This window comes from Polypterus senegalus, chromosome 14 (assembly GCF_016835505.1).
Source record: "Polypterus senegalus isolate Bchr_013 chromosome 14, ASM1683550v1, whole genome shotgun sequence".
Classification (NCBI taxonomy): domain Eukaryota; kingdom Metazoa; phylum Chordata; class Cladistia; order Polypteriformes; family Polypteridae; genus Polypterus; species Polypterus senegalus.
This window is the reverse complement of record NC_053167.1, coordinates 54,388,320-54,411,057: the sequence shown is the minus strand read 5'-3', so window position 1 is coordinate 54,411,057 and position 22,738 is coordinate 54,388,320. Positions and strand designations below refer to the sequence as shown.

The 22,738-nt window shown below is 39.7% G+C and overlaps 1 protein-coding gene across 1 annotated transcript in view; it reads left to right on the top strand.

Annotated features, from left to right (window-relative positions):
• Nucleotides 1-22,738, top strand: part of sulf2b (sulfatase 2b) — a 364,710-nt gene that overhangs the window by 50,781 nt on the left and 291,191 nt on the right. The window contains exon 2 of the mRNA XM_039734694.1: nucleotides 15,787-16,041. The gene's annotated coding sequence lies outside the window, so the exon portion shown is untranslated. The remainder of the gene's footprint in view (nucleotides 1-15,786; nucleotides 16,042-22,738) is intronic.

Genomic DNA, 22,738 nt, shown 5'->3' with positions numbered 1-22,738 from the left:
ACTTTGTCCTTCCAGGACTGGCGATGGACACTTGTTGGACAATCATGTTTCTTAGGCTGTAGTCCTTCATGTGAGGGATCATTATCTGCCTTCTCATGGTTCTGGTGAAAAACAACAAGCCTCCTCTCAGTCTTAGCTTTAAAAAAGACAGTGACATAACATTTCAGTCTCTACATTGGCCTATGTACTGCATCACCTGCTGTCCACAGTTTTCTTCTAAGTCTCATTTCTCTCTTTCCTTTCTCACTGCCCTTCCAGGGTATTCAAATGATGTCCAAGCTTACTGCCTCCCTTGTGATGCCCTTCTTCCCACATTGACATATCAAGCTGTATTGCAACTGCCAATGCACATTTTGTCAATCACTTAGGGTTTCTCAGGCCCTGTCCTGTATCATCCTGTCATGTCTAGTATCTCCTTACCCACCCAGCAACTTATTGCATTTGTTTCACATGTTGAACAGAATTAGAGAAAAAACAAGAATCATTCGAGCTACATTGGTGTTGTAGGTAATGTCAGCTCAGAAGCAAATCAGGAGCCAGAGTCTGAACTAAGAAGAGAGGTGATCTGGGCCTGTTTTTACCAAGTGTCTCAGAATTACACTTTGGGACTGAGTTGAAAGTCTGACATGGGCAGTGTTTCTCAAACTATGGGGCGGGCCCCCCTAGGAGAGTGAGAAGTAACAAAAAGGGGGTGCGAAGATGTGAAAAAAAGAAAACATCCATCCATCCATCCATTTTCCAACCCGCTGAATCCGAACACAGGGTCACGGGGGTCTGCTGGAGCCAATCCCAGCCAACACAGAGCACAAGACAGGAACCAATCCCAGGCAGGGTGCCAAGCCACCGCAGAAAAAGAAAACAATCGAAAATATGAAAAATAGATCTATTGAAACCAAAACAAATTAACTTAAACTACATTCCGATACTAGAAAAATTAATATTGAGTTAGATAAATGTCGATAAAAGTTAAGTAATTATAATAAAATATGCATCTATGATATATCATTAATGAAAAAAGAAAAAATTGGTATTAGTGGGCTCCTTTTAAAAAAATGTTTGGGGGCGAGATTAAAACTGTTATGAAAACTCGGGTCAAAAATACTTAAAAGGTTGAGAAACGCTGAACTAGGGTAAGAATTTGTTCTACTTCAGATTGGCACATGAGAAGTATTTATGAAACATCCTACACCCAGAGTACAATTTAGAGAGAGTGACAATAATAATAATGAGGATTTATTTAACAATTAGTGGTCTACTGCCATATTTTTAGAGGAATCACATCTCAGCTGTTATGACCACAGGAAATGTCTTGTAAAGTAGCAGTTACTAAACTAACCACAGCTTCTGGTTTCTGAACTCCTGCTCATTTCTCCAGCATTTCTGATCATCTTACAGAATTGCATGCCATGTCCCTCTCTGTGATCCCGCTTATCTTCTGTGAGGCTTTATTTATTTTATACCCCAGGGGTCTGTAATGTGAAAGTTCCAGGGGTTAATGGAATGCAGAGCTCGGTGTGCCCGTGTGACATTTTCCTGTCAATCACTCACTCAGGCTCTGCTTTCTTCACAGTAACATACTGGCTACCACAATATGTTTGCACTACTGACCACCTGTGTGTTGATACTGCATTATCACTTGCAACTTACATATGTGTGCTCATCCACACTTGTGGCAATGATCTTTATTTGTGTTCCAATCTGCAAGAACACAGCTTGCTTAAACATTACGTCACATGAAGCAGTTGGAAAATCTACGCATTATCTCAAGTGCTGTAAGGGCTTAAAGTTTGCTGAACATTTGAGAAATAGTTGGTTGTGACATCCCCAAAACATCAGTTTGACAAAGCTGCATTTTACAAATAACGTTGCAAGCAATTTCATTTTGTCTGACAGTACGTGGCATCTGCACATAGGTGGAGTGTTCACATAACATACAGGATTTCACATGAATATAATTCCATCTCTGTGAAATTGATATTGTTTTATAAGTTTACTGTTGTCCAGCGTTTACAAAACATTCTGCTTTTCCCACGAGGTGTTTGCCGATATCTACCTGAATGCCATTTTCTGGCAGCTCCTAGCAAGTTACAACAACTCACAAGCTCGCCTAGATCCTGATGAATTTAGGAGTAGTTTCCTAAATTTGAAAAACTGATAAAATACTTTTACTCCTCCTCCTGTCACTCTGAGATTTTCCAGCCAGATATGACTGTTTTTCTACTCTGAGATACTTGATAAATACCTGCACAGATCTCATAATTGATGGGAATCCAGGTGTGAAGTGGGAGAAGAGGAGATGAAGATGGACATTCAACATGCCAAAGTGCCCCAGAGATGGCTCACCATAATGGGGGATAAGGAGAAGGTCATGCAGGCTTATAAACCCCTGGAAGTCCATCTGAGATCTATGGCTAAACTGTAATTCAGGCCTTAAATTTGTTATAGTGTCCTCTGGTTCCACAGTTTTACCTCTAGATTACTTTTACTTATCATTAATTTATCGTAGATTTTTTTCCCCTAATAAAAACAAAAAACTGATGATGAATGTGGCCATTTACGCAATTCCTCAGTTTGTCATGAAAATTCACGAGATGTTCTTCAGCTAGAGACAGATTTTTTTATTCTGTATGCCATTATTCAAAAAGCTTTTGGGAAAAATGCCAAAAGTCATGTTTTCACACGTGCATATTTACAGTTCTGCTAATTAGGATCCTTAATTGGGTTGAGCTTGCTGCAATTAAAAATGGGAGTTAAGAGCTGGAAAGCAAAAACAACAACAACAAATTCATTAGTTACTGTACTTCTCTCCATCTAACTTCCTTCCTGTGGACCGAACTTAGATGGCCATGTAGATAAGGTGCTACAAGATGTCACTCAGGCCAAGGGCAGAGATGTCATATCAGGGCTCAGCAGCTGAGAGGTGCCACCTGAACTTTTTGTTCGATTGGCTTCTCCGGTGTTCTGAATCTGGCCTGCTTTTGAGGACAGCACTGCCTTGATTTCTCTTTCATCTCCTGGCCATTTAGTGTGAAACTTTCCAATATGATTTCACTTAGGCCTCTCACATCATTTCATCCAATGGTTCAGGTTAGTTCAACTAGAAATTATATTTTTAGTTTAGCTATATTAGGAGCAAGGTGGTACTGATCTAAAGTGTTTACTTTGCTGTTTATTTTCACAAAGAAATTGAAAGCAAATCTTTATTATCCACGTTTATGTATCAAACAGCCAAGTAAGATTGTACTGGTTGTCTGGCATGTTTCCCCCAAACCTCCAATAGGAAAGGCACGTGAACACTATGCAGTAGAAAGGTGGTATGTAAGCCACAGCAATATATGTGAGATTTGCTCTGAAGCAGCAGTGGTGGTCCTATAGCAAAAAATTATTGTGACATAGTGACCCTCTGTGCACCCAGACAGAAGTGCATTCAAATGAAGTCCGTTTTGGGTCCTGCAGCAATAGAAATTTCTGAAAAATGACTCCGGGTACTTTATTTGGACTTAGAAGTCCAGGGATATTTTAAAGCCTATATTCTGAAAACTGTTTTGAGACTCAAATCTAAGAAATGGCCCTGACAGAAAACACATTATAGGAATTTCAAGGAACAAGGAAATGCAGTAGAAGACTTTTAACTTCCTGGATTTAAATCTACGAGTGATCTTGTGGCTGCAGCAGAGAAGACTACAAAACCGAGGATAGCTCTAATGAAATTGGGTTTCACGGTTGCTGAATGTCATGAATGCTGCCTTGGAAATAGACATTGATGGTACAAAGTTCCTCCCAGCATGATGAAGAGTGAAGGCACTAGCAGAGCCTTAAATCCTCCCACAGGCTCCACTCTGCTGGGTAAATTAAAGGGAAAAAATTGGTGTTTTTTTCCCTCTAATGTGGTCGTTGTAAGCAGCACGATAGTTTAACATTCAGTAACATGTTTAGCTCATTTCATCTTGCTTGGCTGAGTAGTTTGCTTGCCTCGTTTGATCTAATTGAGATAATTATGCACCCGGAAAGATAATGAGTTTTAAAAGCGGATAGGGCAGCAAAGTGGAACTGCAGAATGAGCCTGCCCACCTGAGCGTGTTTGAATCCATGCCGACTGTAAGGGTTCACTGCCCTGATGCATCATAAGCTCATCTTACCCAGCATACACACCATTTACTTTATTTATTGTGTTGAAATTCCACTGCATCTCCAAAGTAACTCTGCCAGCATCTTGTGGAACGTTAGAGAAAATGAGATGCCTGTGCGGCTTTAGCCCCCAACATGTCATCATGTACCTTGTTGGGAGACAAAAAAAAAGGAATAAAGATAGATTGGAAAACTTTAAGAGTGGGGCCATTTAGTGGCTGGGCTGTTTTAGAGAAAAGATCTCTGCTTATCTCCTGTGATGGTAGGTGACATGCCAGTTGCATTAGGATTTAATGTTCAGCAATGGACTGGCATTGGGCAGTGTGCAGTCAAGATGAAAAAATAAGGAAGCAATCTAAATATCTTCACTCATGGAGTATCAAGTTTATAGCAATGTAAACCATACTAACAACACATCCAAGCTTGGCTCCTGCTCTATATGCAGTGCTGATGGGATAGGCTGCAGCGCCCACAAACCTGAATTGGTATTGGTACAGGAATATCCTTCCTTGTGCATAGTAACAATGAAAATGCACACTTCTGTACTTTATTGTGTAATTGCCTTGGCATCAGTCTTGCTAATTGCAACTTACACTTTTCATATAGTGCCTTTCACTTTCTGCAGAAAAATGCAAATGCACTCATTGTTCAATAGTTTATTGTTATCACAGTACAAACCACTGACACATTCAACCTCACCATGACATACTTTATGTAGCTTGTGACAGCATTGTACCTGTTCAAAATATTATAGTGCTGCGCCATGCTTGCTTGCACTGACCCAAAGGTTCTTTCTTATTTCCTCACTCTTTTAGGTAACTTGCTGTCCTTAAAAGGATGGCTCATTTAGTCACACTAGAATGGAGCTCAAAGGACGGTGGCAGGATTTCCCTTTTTGTAGGAAGTAGAAGCTGCTCATTTGAATAATGAAATGCCATCTCATACTGCTGCCAAGTCAGTAAATAAGTCACCATCCAAGGCAATACGAGTCAGTACCATTACATAATCATGACATTCTACCATCTCTTACTTTATTTTACTGTATATAGTATTTTTTTTAGTTGAAGAGTGGCTAACACTAATAAAAAATACTCAGTAAATTTGGAATATAGCCTCACAGTTTTTACATAGTTTCTCTAAGGATAAAGGACTACATAAGGTATTATACAAAATAAATATGAAAATGTGGCTCTACTGTCTTTAGCTTTGCCATAAAATATGACCCTCTGCTTTGCTCCTCCACTTCTATGTCATTTACAAAGCTAACATTTGCCAAAAAGACAAATATCCCCCTTGGGACAAATAAAGTACTGGTTATCTATCTATCTATCTATCTATCTATCTATCTATCTATCTATCTATCTATCTATCTATCTATCTATCTATCTATCTATCTATCTATCATATAATGACTTTCTTATTTCTTATCTATCTATCTATCTATCTATCTATCTATCTATCATATAATGACTTTCTTATCTATCTATCTATCTATCTATCTATCTATCTATCTATCTATCTATCTATCTATCTATCTATCATATAATGACTTTCTTATCTATCTATCTATCTATCTATCTATCTATCTATCTATCTATCTATCTATCTGACTTATCTATATCTATCTATCTATCTATCTATCTATCTATCTATCTATCTATCTATCTATCTATCATATAATGACTTTCTTATCTATCTATCTATCTATCTATCTATCTATCTATCTATCTATCTATCTATCTATCATATAATGACTTTCTTATCTATCTATCTATCTATCTATCTATCTATCTATCTATCTATCTATCTATCATATAATGACTTTCTTATCTATCTATCTATCTATCTATCTATCTATCTATCTATCTATCTATCTATCTATCTATCATATAATGACTTTCTATCTATCTATCTATCTATCTATCTATCTATCTATCTATCTATCATATAATGACTTTCTTATCTATCTATCTATCTATCTATCTATCTATCTATCTATCTATCTATAGGTTTGACTTACAGAAAGATTAATATAGTATGGAAGAGGCTGGATTAAAGCCTTTGTTTTTTATTTCTCCTACTACATGTGCGTTCTTGCCAAAAATATGGATAACAGTGATGGGTGAGTAGGGCAGAAGTATTAGCTGGTGGAGAAGCTGATCAGAAGCCATTGAAGAAGTTTCCTAATGGAGTTTGATTAAAACATGCTGTCAAGTGAGGACTCTGTCCTGAGTACCATGTGCACATGTTGTGCTCTGTCTTTTATGTAGAGAGAAGGGTGGAAACTGTTTTATTAAAGCGTTAACTCCAGGAAGAGTTAATTGTGCTTGTTTTGAAGGGAAAATGGAAAAGGCCACCCTCCCTAGAGATAAAGGCTATGACAACATTATAGATCAGGTCAAAGGTCCTAGAGGTGTGGGTCATTCTTTCAATAGATTATTGTGCTTTTGTCTTCATTTCCTCTGCCGCCCTTTCTTGCAGAACTAGGTTTAGTTTTTCTGGGCATAGATCCAAACAAATTTGTCCAGCTCCAGTTTTACTAATAAAATACAAAAATGCTCAAAAATGTTTTTGGCATACCAAAGAAAGCCTAAGATGATGACAAATCAAATCAAAAAAGGAGCAGGAGGATTCATTGTAAAAAGAAAGTAATAAGCTAGTAGCTAAACTAATTCATAAGTAGAAGACTAAGACATGGTTAGGGACAGGCAGGGCATGCAAAGAAATAATTCACAGTCAAAAGTCGAGCACTAGCTGGTAACTGACTTGGCTCTTGTCTTGCCCCTTGGTTGCCATTTCCCTTTTTTATCTTATGGTTTTGACCCCCTTGGTTTATTTTGACTATGTCGCTCTCTTTTTGAACATCTCTATGTTCTGTTTTTCATTCTCACAATAATCTGTGAACACATCTTGCGTTCCAACAACAACACCACCAAAATAATGCAAAAGTGTATAAGTCATAAGAAAAACAACATTAAAAGCAAAATGAATGTGTTATGATGAACCAGGAGGGTTTGAAATGGATTACTACAGGGTCAGCAATTCTTAGATGTGTATTTACCATTATTGAAATTTAATGCCAACAAAATATTAAACAATCAGCAGTATTTGCAAATTTACAAATAAATGATAAAAACCAGAAGTCAAAACTAATTATTTATTCTTATTTGCCACTGCCTCATATTTTATGTAACATTACAGATAAAGAAAATTTTATGCAAAGTTAATTAGGAAGGAGGCTAACAGTTAGTGTCCTTTAACAATTGAACCTGATGCTGTTCTAAATGCAACATTATATAAACATGTGAATCATGTTTATCAAAAAAAAGACAAACAACAAACAGCTAATACAGTATTAAAAAACTTCACACCTCCAATTAAGTCAATATTCCCAAGTAGCAAGTCATTTTTCACTCCTGTAAATTAGGCTGAAGACTTCCTGTGGTTGCTCACAGTAGAGAAGCCAGTAAGATTGAATCATTTGAGCGAAGGCAAGTGGGAATGTGAGGCTGGCATTGAGGCGCCTTATTGCCACTGTGCTTCTAGCTTATCATAGTTTCATCTTCAACTTATAGGTTCAGGATAGCAAATACCAGTTGACAAAAATGAGGTAAGATTATTAGCTTACCCTGCAAAGAATGATAGGTGCCAGCGTAGGCGGCTTTTAATGATCCTGGACCTGCTCATATAGACTTCCTACAGATGACTTTGCTTTTAGTGCCTGTGCTGAGAATGTTTGTGAGCTAAAGTACAGCAACAGGAGTTGTTTGGAAGGAAAAAAAGAAGTTGCCTTGATACCTGACCTTCATAAGAATTAGAGGCAGAAGAGATGAATTAGGGAATAATTGGGTTGCTGGCTGGATGAATGGATTCTTTTTTCATTTTTTCTTCAGTTCTGTCTTTTCAACCTGTAGGATGACCTTTTCATCATTTGATATTCTGAGCTGTCTATAAAGGCCCTCATCATCTATAGTGCACGTTGATTAGAGCTGTATGTCAAATTGGCAGCTCTTTACCTGAAGGAGCAAGGAGGCAGACTTCTGCATTGATGCACTAGAGCTTATTAGAGAGCCATTGTTGGAGTATTCCAGCGGAGAAAACAGTAGTAATGTGTCACATTATTAAAGAATCTCTATTTGGGCATCACTTTAGTACATGTGATTTGGGAGGGGTACTGTTTCAAATTTAGTTTAAGCCTTTATTAACTTTAAAGAAAGCAAGAATTGGCAACAGTTACAAAATGTGTGGACATCAGACTGTTTACTTCTTTTCTCTGGGGTTCCTGGTTGACTTTGATTATTAATAATCTCATGAAGATTATGTAGTTTGTACATCTTCTATTATTTTTAACTGTGCACACAGAAATATATGCAGTAGATCTATAGTTCCTGCATATATAGACCGTTTCTATAAACCTACTTTTCTCAATCACAGCCAAATGACACCAGAGGTCTAGTCAAAACTGAAAAATGGTGAACAATACTTTTTGATCATTTACATAGCAGTTACTCGTAAACAACACAAACTTTTTGATATGAGGACAGAGAATTGTTCCCATCATATGGAAGGTTCATTAGTACTTTTGTGCACATGGAGGACACACAGACTCATAAGAAGCCCATTCAATATTGTTTCTGAATAGTCAGAAATGAGTGTGTGAGCCCCCCAAAAACTGCAGTAAATAACTGGTCAAGAATATTACACCCTGTTGTTATGTTGGGTTACCTTGTGGAGAACGCCATATAATTGAATACAGAATGAATAAAAAAATGTGTGTTAAATGTAATTTGAGTCTTCCTTAGACTGGAGTCCTCTCAGGGGACTGGCTAAGATGGCGTCTCCTCCGGTTATGATGTATACAGGCAGGAAGTGGCGGGTCTGTATGGTGACATTGGAGGACGAGAGCTGTCAGTCCTTCTTTCTGATGAGGGAGGAAAAGACACAGCACCAACCCCTAGTACGGGGGAGAATTACTGTCACCAAAGCCCTTCAACTGTCTCCCATGCTCGTACACATGCCAACAATTGAGTCACTACTGTGCTGATCTGTGTCCTGCCAGAGGCTAGATTGGATAATGTCTGTATGTCCATATGAATGCAGAGGCTGAAAATGGAAACAAGAAACTGAAACCCTGAGACTAGCGGCTTACTACCTGTTGGGTGATGTTTAGTGTTGGGAAAACAAAAGTCAGACAAACAGAGGAGAATTTTAATCAGCAAATTAAAATTCTGAAGTAACAAAAACTTTCAGAGTAAGAAAGAGAGAGAGCAAGTCACATTTTTTATTATAATAAGTATTACTGCAAACCTGTCCATAAGTAATACACCACAAATCTGATGCATGTACTCCAGCAGCCCCACTACAGGGAGGTGACTTTTTACCAATTCACGTAACACTAACATTAATTGATATCATCAAAGACGTAACTCAAAAACAATAAAGGCCACAAAAATAGTGAAATATAAGTAACAATTAAATGAAAGTAATCAATGAAAAAGCATCCCAAACACTCAAACAAATGATGAAAATCACTGCTAATTCATCTTTTATTTTAATTGGGGTTCCTAAGTGCTTGCCTGGTTCATAAAAAGACTGTGCTACACTAAAAAGTCACATTCTTATGACCAGGAGTTTGTGTTGAGAAGTTTATCATCGCATGGAGGGTTAAAGTATATCTGCACATCCTTAAAGAGAGGACATGCTTGACTAAGCAGCGTTTAGCTTTACACAAACCAGCTGAAGTTCATCTTTGTATGAAGTACAAATACGGCTTGAAGCAGAATACGGCCATGGAGGGACCTCCTGACATGGCAGGGCATTATCATTATTGTTTTTAGCAATCAGCACTGTGAGTGAAACAGCAGTAAAAGCAAGCTTCTCTGGAGGCAAGGCAAGGCATTAGTGAGTGCTTCTTTAGCACCAGCAAAAGCAGAAAGGAGAAAGAACATGAAAAATAAATAAATAAATAGCCAGGGCCCAGTGTGCTGAATGGCACTGAATTATGTACAACCCCAAACAAACACCAAGCCTTGGGTGAGAGCCAGTATGATAACTTAAACGTATAAATCACAAAGCTCGTTTGTGGATCTAAATTTGACTTGAACAGCACTACTGTCCCTGCTCAAGATTTACAGCATGCCTCCCTCCTCGGTGTGCTCTCAATTCTCATTAGGCACACAACCCAGTGCCATAAATATCCACGCCAAGGAGCAAAATGATTGTCAATATTAGTTTCACCTTAGTTATGCATTTGCATTTAGATATCTCTAGCACACTTAATAGCCTGCACTCTGTGCGAATCAATTTACTACAGCAGTCTGCTATATCAGTACATAAAACGACTGAACTGTGCAGCGTACAGCAGAAAATTCGACTATATTCATTGTATTTGGTCAGGTGAAACATTAATGATACTTTTATTATGGAAAGTAAAAGTTGGAACTTAGGAGGTGTTTAAAATTTCAGCATTGCTACAGATTGTTTTTAAATTGCAGCTTTAACTATGAAAGAGGAATCTTATTTTCCAAGGAGAATCATTATCCATTGATTCAGGGCTACTGTGTTTGCTTAGCAAGATAAAATAAAGAAATAAGGGCAAAAATGATATTGATGGAATAACTATAAGTCACGCTATAAGAATTTATTTTGTACATCTCTTTGCAAAGCTAACAGGAAAATATATCTTGAAATATTGATTTTACTGCATAATAATAGTTTGGAGCCTTTTGATCATGCATTAAGAGGGAAGAGGTTGTGTTCAAATATTTGGTGCTAAATCCAACCTTTTTTAATGTGGATATGGACTCTTCCAAAGACGTGTCTTGTTTCCACTTCCAGTTGTGTTTTTCATGGAGAGGGTAGGAAGGTACAGATGATGCTTGTGAGTCTAAGGTTTGTGCTTCAACTATTTGCAGATTATTTTATGCTCTTGGCCGCCTCAGAATATGCACTGGAACAGTTCGGTGCTGTAAGAATTACAATTTGCACTTCCAAATTTAAGGCGATTTCTCATCTGCCAGAAAAGAGAGACCTGTTCTCTTTGGGTATGGGGTGAGCCATCACCCCAAGTGGAGGAATTTGAGTTCATAAGAAGTTATGAGCTTCACAAATGCATCAATTGATGTTTTGTTGAAATTGTACGGTGTTGAAGTGGAATCCGAATATTCAGACAAAGGTTTAAATTTAACAGTCAGTTTATATCCCGATCCTCCACTTTGGTCTCATGTGTCATCTGTCATAAAGTTCAAGACACTAGCCGAAATCTAACTTTCAGGAAATAAAGCAAGATCATATATCCTGAATGAGTTAGTCAAGACTGAATCACACATTAACATGGTTTCTATCCTAATCTCAGATGCGTAAGGGATATGCAAGCTGACCATTATATGGTCACTCCAGTGATGTCACAAGTTGTTCCTGCTGGAAATGATCATTATGGATCCTACAGAACAAAAAATGGCGGTACAAAAAATAATGCAAAACTACATCATGAAATAACAACAAAACTTTTCCAGCAGCCCTTCTATGAAGAAACTACAGTATATCAAAAATAAATTCTCTGGGTAAAAAATACAAGAAACCATTTGATGTGAAAGTTTTCACCATGAACATATATTTTTTAAAATGGGAGTAGAAGACACATCTTAAAATAGAAACACTTCTACATTGTTTTAATCTTTTTATCTTGTCCTTTGATCCAAACTGCTTTGTAGCATATGAAGTAAGAAAACTGCAGGAAGGATGTTTAGATGCAAGACACCAAGTGAATCTGACTATCCATCCACCCAGCCATTCTTTCTCTGAACCAACCTTGTCCATTACTGGGCTGAAGGGAGGAAACCCTGAATGGGAAGTCATTCTTTTCACAGGGCACACTCATGTGTGGTACATTTATGTAAATGTATTCACCCTCATGCTGCCTACTTTGAGGTGATCCTCTTCTAACACATTTGTTACTTAACTTTCAGCTGTTCCCTCACTCTGCTCCCAAAGTGCAACAAACAAGTATTTATTCAACCAAGAAAAAGACGCATTTAAAGTTAAAGTGGCTTAGTGGTGTCCCTTGTGACTGACAGATAACCTGAATTCTGTTACGCTTGTTTTGTGTACTGTTTCATACAGATATATAAAAAATATGGCCGCCGGGAGAGATAAGGGGTCTATGACGTAGCTTTGATACCATATACTACTCACATTTCCTGGGCAACTTATTGAAGCATGCGATTAAAATGAGCAAATTGTATTAAATCGGGATAAGGTTGAAGAGGTTTGTCATATCAAGCTCTATGTTCACATTTCATATGTCTAAGGTCCCAAACAGAGAAGCCATAATCTTATCCCAGAGAACATTTGAGAAGTATGGCCCTTAGGAACTGTACCAGACTTTAGGCTCTTTAAAAGCAATGGCCACAGGAGGGCAATCACAAATTCTTCCATTATTAAACTCAAACAGTCCAGTTCAAGGTTTCAGGGGTTGAAGTCTGTCACAGCATCAGCCAGCAGTAAGGCACGAAAAGACATTAGATTGGATATTAGTTAATTGTAGGAAAAAAATCACACACATCCAACCACATTCAAATGGAAACTTCACTGATCAGAGGCGACTGTGTGCAGAGGGTACAGACCTATAAATACCTGGGAGTGCAGCTGGATGATAAATTGGACTGGCCTACTAATGCTGATGCTCTGTGCAAGAGAGGACGGAGCCGACTATACTTCCTTAGAAGACTGGCGTCCTTCAACATCTGCAATAAGATGCTGCAGATGTTCTATCAGAGTTCTATGCTGGAGAGGCAGCATAAAGAAGAAGGATGCCTCATGCCTGGACAAACTGGTGAGGAAAGCAGGCTTTATTGTAGGCATGGAGCTGGACAGTTTGACATCCGTGGCAGTGCGATGGGCGCTGAGCAGGCTCCTGTCAATCATGGAGAATCGTGACAGGGTCATCTCCAGACAGAGGAGCAGCTTCAGTGACAGACTGCTGTCACCGTCCTGCTCCACTGACAGACTGAGGAGATCGTTCCTCCCCCACACTATGTGACTCTTTAATTCCACCCTACAAAGTTATTGTCTGTTTTACCTGCATTTTTATTACTCTTGAATTTAATATTGTTTATTTTCATCAGTATACTGCTGCTGGAGTATGTGAATTTCCCCTTGAGATTAATGAAGTGTCTATCTATCTATCTATCTATCTATCTATCTATCTATCTATCTATCTATCTATCTATCTATCTATCTATCTATCTATCTATCTATCTATCTATCTATATGATTTAACCACTAACCAGATTTGCTTGGCTTAGAGATGTGGAAGGAAAATTGGAGTAGCGGGAGAAATATCCGCACAGTCATGAGAAGAATATGCAAAGTGCCCACTTTACATCTACAACTCTTGATCTGTGAAGCAGCAGCAGTGCCCACTATGCTATCATTCTCCAATGTATGATGAATCCTAAATCAAGTGTTTCCCATGACTCTAGAAGCAGATTTTAGAAATTATATTGTGTAAAATTAATTAGGGTGGCCAGATTCATGCAGACCTAACATAAGATTGGGGTCAGTGCCATTTGGGTAGCTAACAATGATTGATTGTGTAATTCCTTTTTTGGTTTCATATTCTCTACTAAAATTCTACTATTTGAACATACCCTATCTTTTCCCTGCTTTGAAATGGCTCAATTATATGACAATCCCACAGAACTGCGAGGAGATCCAACACAGCCATTCAAGTCATATAAGCTAAATTATCAATGCACAATATGTTACACAAGTCACACAAAGAATGAAAATAAAAAAAGGAAAAGGATACAAACCACTAACCACGAAGTAATGAACCTGTTCTGATAGCATCACTCATAAGGCAGGACACAGAGCACCAGTCTTTTGCAGGCCAAATTCAAATACACACCATTAACCGGTCAATTCAGGCTCTTCAATTATCCTAACACGCATGTATTTGGGGATGTAGGAGGAAAATCCACATAGCTATGGGGAGAACATGTAAACTCCTACTCCATTGGCAGCAGGCATTTGATCCAACCAAAACTTTAATCCATCCATCGATTCATTATCCAACCCCCTATATCCTTACTACAAAGTCACGGGGGTCTGCTGGAGCCAATCCCAGCCAACACAGGGTGCAAGGCAGGAAACAAACCCCGGGCAGGGTGCCAGCCCACCGCAGGGTGTGCACACACACACACACCCACACACCAAAGCACATATTAGGGACAATTTATAATCGCCAATGCACCTAACCTGCATGTCTTTTAACTGTAGGAGGAAACCGGAGTACTTGGAGGAAACCCACACAGACATGGGGAGATCATGCAAACTCCACACAGGGTGGACCCGGGAAGAGAACCCGGGTCTCCTAACTGCGAGGCAGCAGTGCTACCCACTGCCAAACCTTTTAATTTAAAGTAAATTATTGCTGAAGCAACATTTTTATGCCTTATTTCAGTTAACATTCTTGTGAAGACTTCCAACACTTAATGGCTTCCTTTAGTCTTAAACAGCTGCCTTCTCATTCTAATTGTTTCTTGTTGTTTAACCAGCTGCCAGTTAACAATCAGTTGCAAATGAAAAAGGAGACAGCAGTTCGCTGTCTAACGTGGTTTCATTTACAACTGTGTGTGCTGTTCTTTAAATATCAGATTTAATAAAATGGCTGGAAATAATTGAAAGAGAAAAAGTGAAAGATGCAGAATAACTAATCTGCTCCCATCCACACATTACTGTAGTGATATTTTCAGAGAATAAATGCCTAAAATATAAAAATGGCCTGATGTAATAGAATGAAAGCTGTAACTAGCTATTGCATTAAATACTAAGTTCTGTTATCGGCAATTGTTGGCTTCTGATTAAACAATTGGTTTGGAACAACAACCACTGCGGACCTCCAGGATTGAACCTGAGGGCCCCTGATAAAAAGCAGGCAATTTTTTTTGTTTTTTTTTTTTTTGTTTAGCCACTCTGTTCATTGTTATTTTTTAATGAGAGAATAAAAAACACGAATATACATAGGTGGTTGTCAAACAGATTGCAATGATGTACGTCAAGTCTCTGTGTATCAGAACAATTTCTAACTAATTTTCTGTTTAATTTACTAATAGACAGTTTGTACGCATATAACAGTGTCTTCTATGAAGCCCTCCTCACGTCTTTCTGATGCCACTGTTTGATGGTTAAGGGCTGGGGAAACCTAAATCAATCCTCAAAGCAGTGGGTGAAGGCAAAGCAGCATCCAACCCCAGACAGAACACATGTTGCCTATTAATTACTCCTGATTTATTTAATTTAGCACACACCACTCGGGAAATGGGCAGAGGATGAATCATTGAAGGTCAGCAAGCCATTCAGCTAGGCACTTGTTTTGGAATCATTGTGTCAAACATAAAAACTCAGCAGACAATCACCTGGAGCGGGGGGCCACTCAATGGTCTGAGGATGGCAAATGAAAAAGTGCTGGATTGATTTCTCTTTTGATCAGCCCCTTCCCCCATCACTTGAAGACTGAGCAAAAATGAGTCAAAAATGATTCACGCCCTGTCAAGTACCAAGAAAATGAAATAGAAAATTAATTAAACTGTGCCGTTTCTAATCTGCCCCTCCCTCCCTCTCCCTCTCTCCTTCTCTTTTTTATTTCCTCTGCAGCCTTTAACCCGATGCTAACACCTCCCTCCAGCAGTTAGCAAAAGTCATCGATTATACGTGCCAAGGATCAGCCTGACAGGCTCTGGGAAGAGCTGAGCAGAAGAGAACCAGCTGTTTTGGGGGTCACTCACAAACTGCAGCCCAGTGATTTATTCCACTCAGTCTCTCCAGAGGATGTCTCACATACCCAGAGAGCAACTCTAGCCAAGCTGAAAAGATACTAATTTGTCAAGAGAAAGCTGTTCCAATTCAGAGGTGTGTAGAGATAGACGCCGAAAGGGATGGGGATGAAGTGGGGGTAGGGGTGGGATGTATGATTGGGAAAGGCAGAATTGTAACGGGAGGTCAGGTGTTTCTGGGAATCAGTGTAATTCATGGGCTTCTTTCACTGTTCCTCTGAGGATGCCCTACTTGAAAACAGAACCAGTCATGCATTGTTGATAAGAGATGAGACACAGATGACTATCATTTCCCCCCAGCTACAGACACATATACATGCATACACATGCACAAACACATTCGTTGGTCAGCACCATGGAGAGCTGCAATACCATACACGCTGTTTGTTTTGAACATATACAGTAAGGGTGAGATGAAAAAACCAGAGGCAGAGGAGGCCTCTTCAAGGTCTCGGTTGAAATCAGTGGATGAAGTGACTGACTGCTCAGAGGCAACCAGTGAGACAGTGTTGGAGCCAAAGAGACCTGCAAGGAGAACTCTTCATAGTCACCCTGGGACATAGTGGCTGTACATCAAGAAGAAAGGAGCTGCTTTCAGTCTCAATGTGTATCACTAGTTGAACTAACAATTAAAAAGGCTCACACAGGTTCTTCCTGGGAATGTTGCTGAATTTAGAGGTGTAGAGACCTGCTCAAAGGCATAGTAGCAGTCAATAGGGGAGCTGGGATCTGATTAAAAGTGTGTACTATTATAAAGATTCTCACTTTAAAGGACAAGAATCACGCTTAGACTCAAGAGTCAGTGATTGAAGTGGAAATTGAGGGAGGTGACAGAAAAATATACTTAAAAGAAGTGCTTGAATAATAAAGTGATGGAACCTGCTCAGAATCAACTGTATGAAGATTCCTGCTGAACAGAAAGGTGACAAAACCTGTTAAGAGGCACAGTGGTAAGTGGAGCCTGAAGCAGAATGCTCAGAGTTAGAAAAGAGTCAGCGGAAAAACAGAGATATGAGCAGAAATGTACGGAAATACCCTCAATTCACAGACCCACCCTTAGTCAGGATGGGAATTTAAAAGATAAGATTCCTGATTAGACTCTGGCAGGATTGCCTTTTTGGAATCCACAAGACTAGAAAAACTTTTCAATCCAGTAAAACTAGTTCCCATTGATGGCAAAGAGTAATAATTAAATGAATTATTAAATATATTAAAGAAAAATTAAATAAAAAAACACTCAAAGTTCAAAACTAATAAAACAATATTACCACAAATAAAAATTACATCCATCCATCCTCTTCTGCTTATCCGGGGTCGGTTCCGGGGTCGGTTCGCGGGTGCAGCAGCTTAAGCAGAGAGGCTCAGACTTCCCTCTCCCCGGCCATTTCTTCCAGCTCTTATGGGAGAATCCCAAGGCGTTCCCAGGCCAGCCGGGAGACATAGTCCCTCCAGCATGTCCTGGGTCTTCCCGGGGCCTCCTCCCGTTGGACGTGCCCGAACACCTCACCAGGGAGGCGTCCAGGAGGCATCCTGATCAGATGCCGAGCCACCTCATCTGACTCCTCTCGATGCGGAGGAGCAGCGGCTCTACTCTGAGCCCCTCCCGGATGACTGAGCTTCTCACCCTATCTTTAAGGGAAAGCCCAGACACCCTGTGGAGGAAACTCATTTCAGCCGCTTGTATTCGCGATCTCGTTCTTTCGGTCACTACCCATAGCTCATGACCATAGGTGAGGGTAGGAACGTAGATCGACTGGTAAATTGAGAGCTTTGCCTTACGGCTCAGCTCCTTTTTCACCACGACAGACCGATGCAGAGCCCGCATCACTGTGGATGCCGCACCGATCCGCCTGTCGATCTCACGCTCCATTCTTCCCTCACTCGTGAACAAGACCCGAGATACTTGAACTCCTCCACTTGGGGCAGGATCTCTCCCCCAACCCTGAGAGGGCACTCCACCCTTTTCCGGCTGAGGACCATGGTCTCGGATTTGGAGGTGCTGATTCTCATCACAGCCACTTCACACTCAGCTGCGAACTGTTCCGGACAGAGCTGAAGATCACGGCCTGATCAAGCAAACAGGGCAACATCATCTGCAAAAAGCAGTGACCCAATCCTGAGTCCACCAAACTGGACCCCTTCAACACCCTGGCTGCGCCAAGAAATTCTGTCCATAAAAGTTATGAACAGAATCGGTGACAAAGGGCAGCCCTGGCGGAGTCCAACTCTCACTGAAAACAGGCTCGACTTACTGCCGGCAATGCGAACCAAGCTCTGACACCGGTTGTACAGGGACCGAACAGCTCTTATCAGGGGGTCCAGTACCCCATACTCCCGGAGCAACTCCCACAGGATTCCCCGAGGGACACGGTCGAACGCCTTTTCCAAGTCCACAAAACACATGTAGACTGGTTGGGCAAACTCCCATGCACCCTCCAGGATTCTGCTAAGGGTGTAGAACTGGTCCACTGTTCCGCGACTTGGACGAAAACCACACTGTTCCTCCTGAATCCGAGGTTCGACTATCCGATGGACCCTCCTCTCCAGAACCCCTGAATAGACTTTTCCAGGGAGGCTGAGGAGTGTGATCCCTCTCTAGTTGGAACACACCCTCCGGTCCCCCTTTTTAAAGAGGGTTAAACATTTTAAATTAAAATTTAAATATTACAATAGAAATTAAAATAAAAAGATGTTAAAAATAAAGAATTATTAGTAAAACCAAAAATACTAATATAGTAATAATATTTTAAAATTTTGTAAAATAGTAATTTGCACAATAAAGAACTAAAGGAACTCAAGGGAAACAAACACTTCATTAAAACTCAAAGTGGAAAATCCTAAACTACACATACAAGAAGTACACATATAAAGTAAAAGTCCTAAATCTAAAAACTACAACTAATCCAAAATGGCAACCTTTAAACAAGGCCAAGAAGCAAATCCAAGAAATCCCAAAACATGGAGATGATGGCCCCTGCTCAGAGACACAGTGACAGACAGCAGCTAAAGTGACCTGGTCAGAGACCCACTATCTAACTAACAGGGGCTGAACTGGGAGATAAGGTGACTTCCTCATAGTAAGGCTGACAGTGGCTAAGGTGAGCTGACCCGCTCATAGCCAAAATGGCAATGACTGGCTGAACTGTGAAGTTGGGAGACATGCTTATATCCTACAATTCTCCGATTAATTGTAGTGTATTTTACACACAGATTCCCACTTAGTGGGGGCAATTTATCTGGGACATGAGAAGGTTCTGCTCTACATCGTAGATGGTATTAGAATATAGTAAGTCAAAATCTGCTGCATTAAAGTCCAGATATACAGGTTTCTTAATAATAAAGCCTCCAGTAAGGCAGCTTATCAGTGATCTGATAAATTGGATGTTATCCCTTCTTCCTGGGAAGCTCTTACTTAAAACACATACTGTATGGCTTAAAAATAATTAAATAAAATGCCCCTAAAAGAAGAGGGAAGGGTCAGCAAAGGATGTTTTCCCATCTGAGTAATGATGTGCTCAGTGAAGTCAAATAAAGGTTACACTAAACTAAAGTCCAGAGGATAGTGCGGTTTCTGCAGATTAGAACATTGAGGCCACAGAGTTACATTTTGCCACTTTCACCACATGGAGTGTCGGGATCCTTGTCAAGGCCGGTGATAGAAAGCCGAGGCGGATGGCTGTTGATTCAGCAGCTTGTAAATATTTTCACAGTGAAATTTGTCTAAAGGCTTCACGCCTGATATGCAGTTTGAAATAAAAATGTTGATGTGTACTGTGAAGTGTGTATGCCAGGTTTAGGCAGACATTTTTTCTCAAGACCTTTCCAGCAAGGAGAAGAGTGTAGAATTTATTAGTGTTCTGCACTTGTCATTTTCCAAGTGAGTGCTTTCTGGACTGCTTACAAGGTAAACAGATTTTAAAAAACAGAATCTCAGAACTGTGGATTATTAACCCATCCTTCAAAAGGGCACCATCTGCAAAATTGTTCACGTTCTCTAGGCTGTATTGTTAATTAATCTTGTCTTTTATGTTGTTTAAATACAGTATGGTTGTGCTGCATGTGTGCTTTACTGCTTTTGTAGGATTATACAACAATGTAGTAATGTCTAAGCTATGGTGGTCAAGTTAGCCAGGGAGTGCTGCCTATTGGTCTTGTGTGAGTACTATTCACCTTAAAGTCACTTGTTGGGTCTTTGTCTCTTTTTCCTGCCATTACTATAGTTCAAATGTACAAAGATAATTTCATAATGAAGTGCACACTTCACATTTCTAGCAGTGTGTCAATGGTAATGGATTTCAAAGGAGGGATTTGGATACGGTATGTCAGCGCAAGATCCAAATCGGCCCCAGAAAAGAATCCCAAACTCAGTGAGTACAAATGTATGCAAATTAAAAAATATATATACTGTATATTTAATATGTTAATCTTTGAATAATGAAAGGTAATGATGGACTTCCACTTTACTGTAGCTAATGAATTGCATAAAATGTAAAGATTATTGAGATACTTGCATGTCATGCCCACAGCTAGCTCAAGCATGATGCTGGATGGAATCGCAAGACTGTCTTTGAAGACAGCAGTTGAACCAGCAGTTATCTAATGGCTTTGTTTCAAATCCCACACCTGGTTGTTGTCTGTGTAGAGTTTGCATATTTCCTATGTCTGCAACTGTTGTCTGAGGGTACTCTAGTTTTCCCAAAGATGTGCCATGTTAGGTTAATTAGTGATTTCAAATTAGTCCTTTCTAAGAGTGATTCCAGATGTATGCCTGAGTAGGCCCTACTATGGACTGGTACCATGTTTGTTTCCTGCCTTGCAGAAGGTGCAGCTGGCATAGCCTCTAGCACTCTGTGACACTGAATTGGATTAAATGTTGAGGGGACAGCTGTTGGGAGAAGCTGCAGGGCAGTGTAACGTTCACCGATGATTTCAGTAATAAATCTTTGACTCACTGAGCAGTCATCTACTTCCTGGAACCACAAATTATAGTTTAATTTTTAACAGTGTGGGAAATCTGCAAGTTTTCTATTTAATACTGTTTTTGTTTCCTTTTTTTAAAAAAAAAGGCATTACTGCCTTCTTAAATCTGAGAAACATCATCTGTCCATTTTATGCTATAATACTCATAATTTACATAAACACTCACTTGGTTGCTCTTTCATATTCCATCTGCATCTCTTAGTAAGACAGGCTGAGCAGGACACACCAGACTTCTCTAATCCCAGCAATTGTTTCCAGGCTTAATCAAGCCTGCTATACGATTCTGTTCTTCCAGCACCACCCTTGTCAGGGCACCAACAAGGATATCCCTAGACTAGGGCCGGTCCATCCAATCTGCATGTCTTTGGGGTGTGGAAGGAGATCAGACTACCTGAAGGAAACCCACATGAGAATGGGGAAAACATGCAACCACTATACAGGGAGGACCTAGGACATTAACTGCATCGTCCTTTTTGCAAGGCAGCAGCATTAGCAGTGTGTAAGCATGCCATCCACTGAAAAATGATATAATTGAAAATATCGACTAGGTGACTTATATAATAATTGCTGCCTCAAACCTCCGTGGATGTGGGTTCAGACTGATTTTAGCTTCTGTAGAGTATACGCATTCTTTGGTTGTTTTTCTAAATATCTTTGGTTTCCCTCTGAGGCTAGGCACCTCAACTGTTTAAGCTACCCTGGCATGAGTGAGTAAGTGAATTATTCGAACTTTGCGCTTCCTGTAATGTTTTAGTTTTTGCTTATTTGATAGCAACTCATACCATTTTAATATGTCACATAAAATATTTTCACAAAATGATTAATTTAGAATTTAAAAGCAGGTGTGTGTCAGAGAACGTGTCCTGCAAATGGATTGGTGGTCTTTCCAAGGCATTCCTGCCTCATGCCCCTAGCTTTTGAGATGGCCTTCAATGCCTGTGACCTTGATCTAGACATAACGGGTTTGATAATGAATAGATGGATTGATGGCTGGATAAACATCTTTAAAGAGCAGGTAAAGGTTGCAGAAGCCTTCATTGTTAAGCTACTGCTGTGCTTCTGCCCGACTCTCCATTCCCAGTGCTGCCAAGTACTTTGCGCCTCATTGACTTGAGAACTTTAGCCTCTGGTAGATATTTAAACTTCTATTGCCTTTGTTAGTAAAATATTCATGCTCACTGGACAGTCAAAATATTATGGTGTAACTGTGGTATTTTTTTCAATGACTGGACAAATCCATGCATATCAAGAAGAATCAACATGATTTATTACCTTGGGTTTGAGCTTTTGATCATGTTATCCAAGGATGATTTTGTTTGCTTATATAGGGGCCTGTTATTGCACTCATCTATTAAATAGTGATGTGAGATGCAAGTCTGAATCTTAGTAAGCATTAATGGTGTAGGTAAATTTAACATTTGGCTTGAATAGTAAATCACTCTTAGGCCTAAGCTGAGAGCATGTATGCAATTCTGTGCAATTAACATGGTTCCATGGAGCTGACACTCCTAGAATTGATCTTTCTGTGTGAAGAACAAAGGTGAAAAAGGAAAAACAGTAGTGCTTTATTAATTTGGAGACTGAAATTCTGCCCACTTTAAAATGTTTTATTTGGTAGTATTAGGATAACTGAGCTCAAGTGGTGTGAGCTTGTTGCAAGAAAGGCACTCACCCTCAAAGCCTGAATAATCACTTGTTTGAAAATAGTTCTTTGGCTCGACTGGACTACGACAAATTTATGGAAGGCAGGATCAGAGTTCACGTCACAACTTAAAAATGAATTCTGTTATATC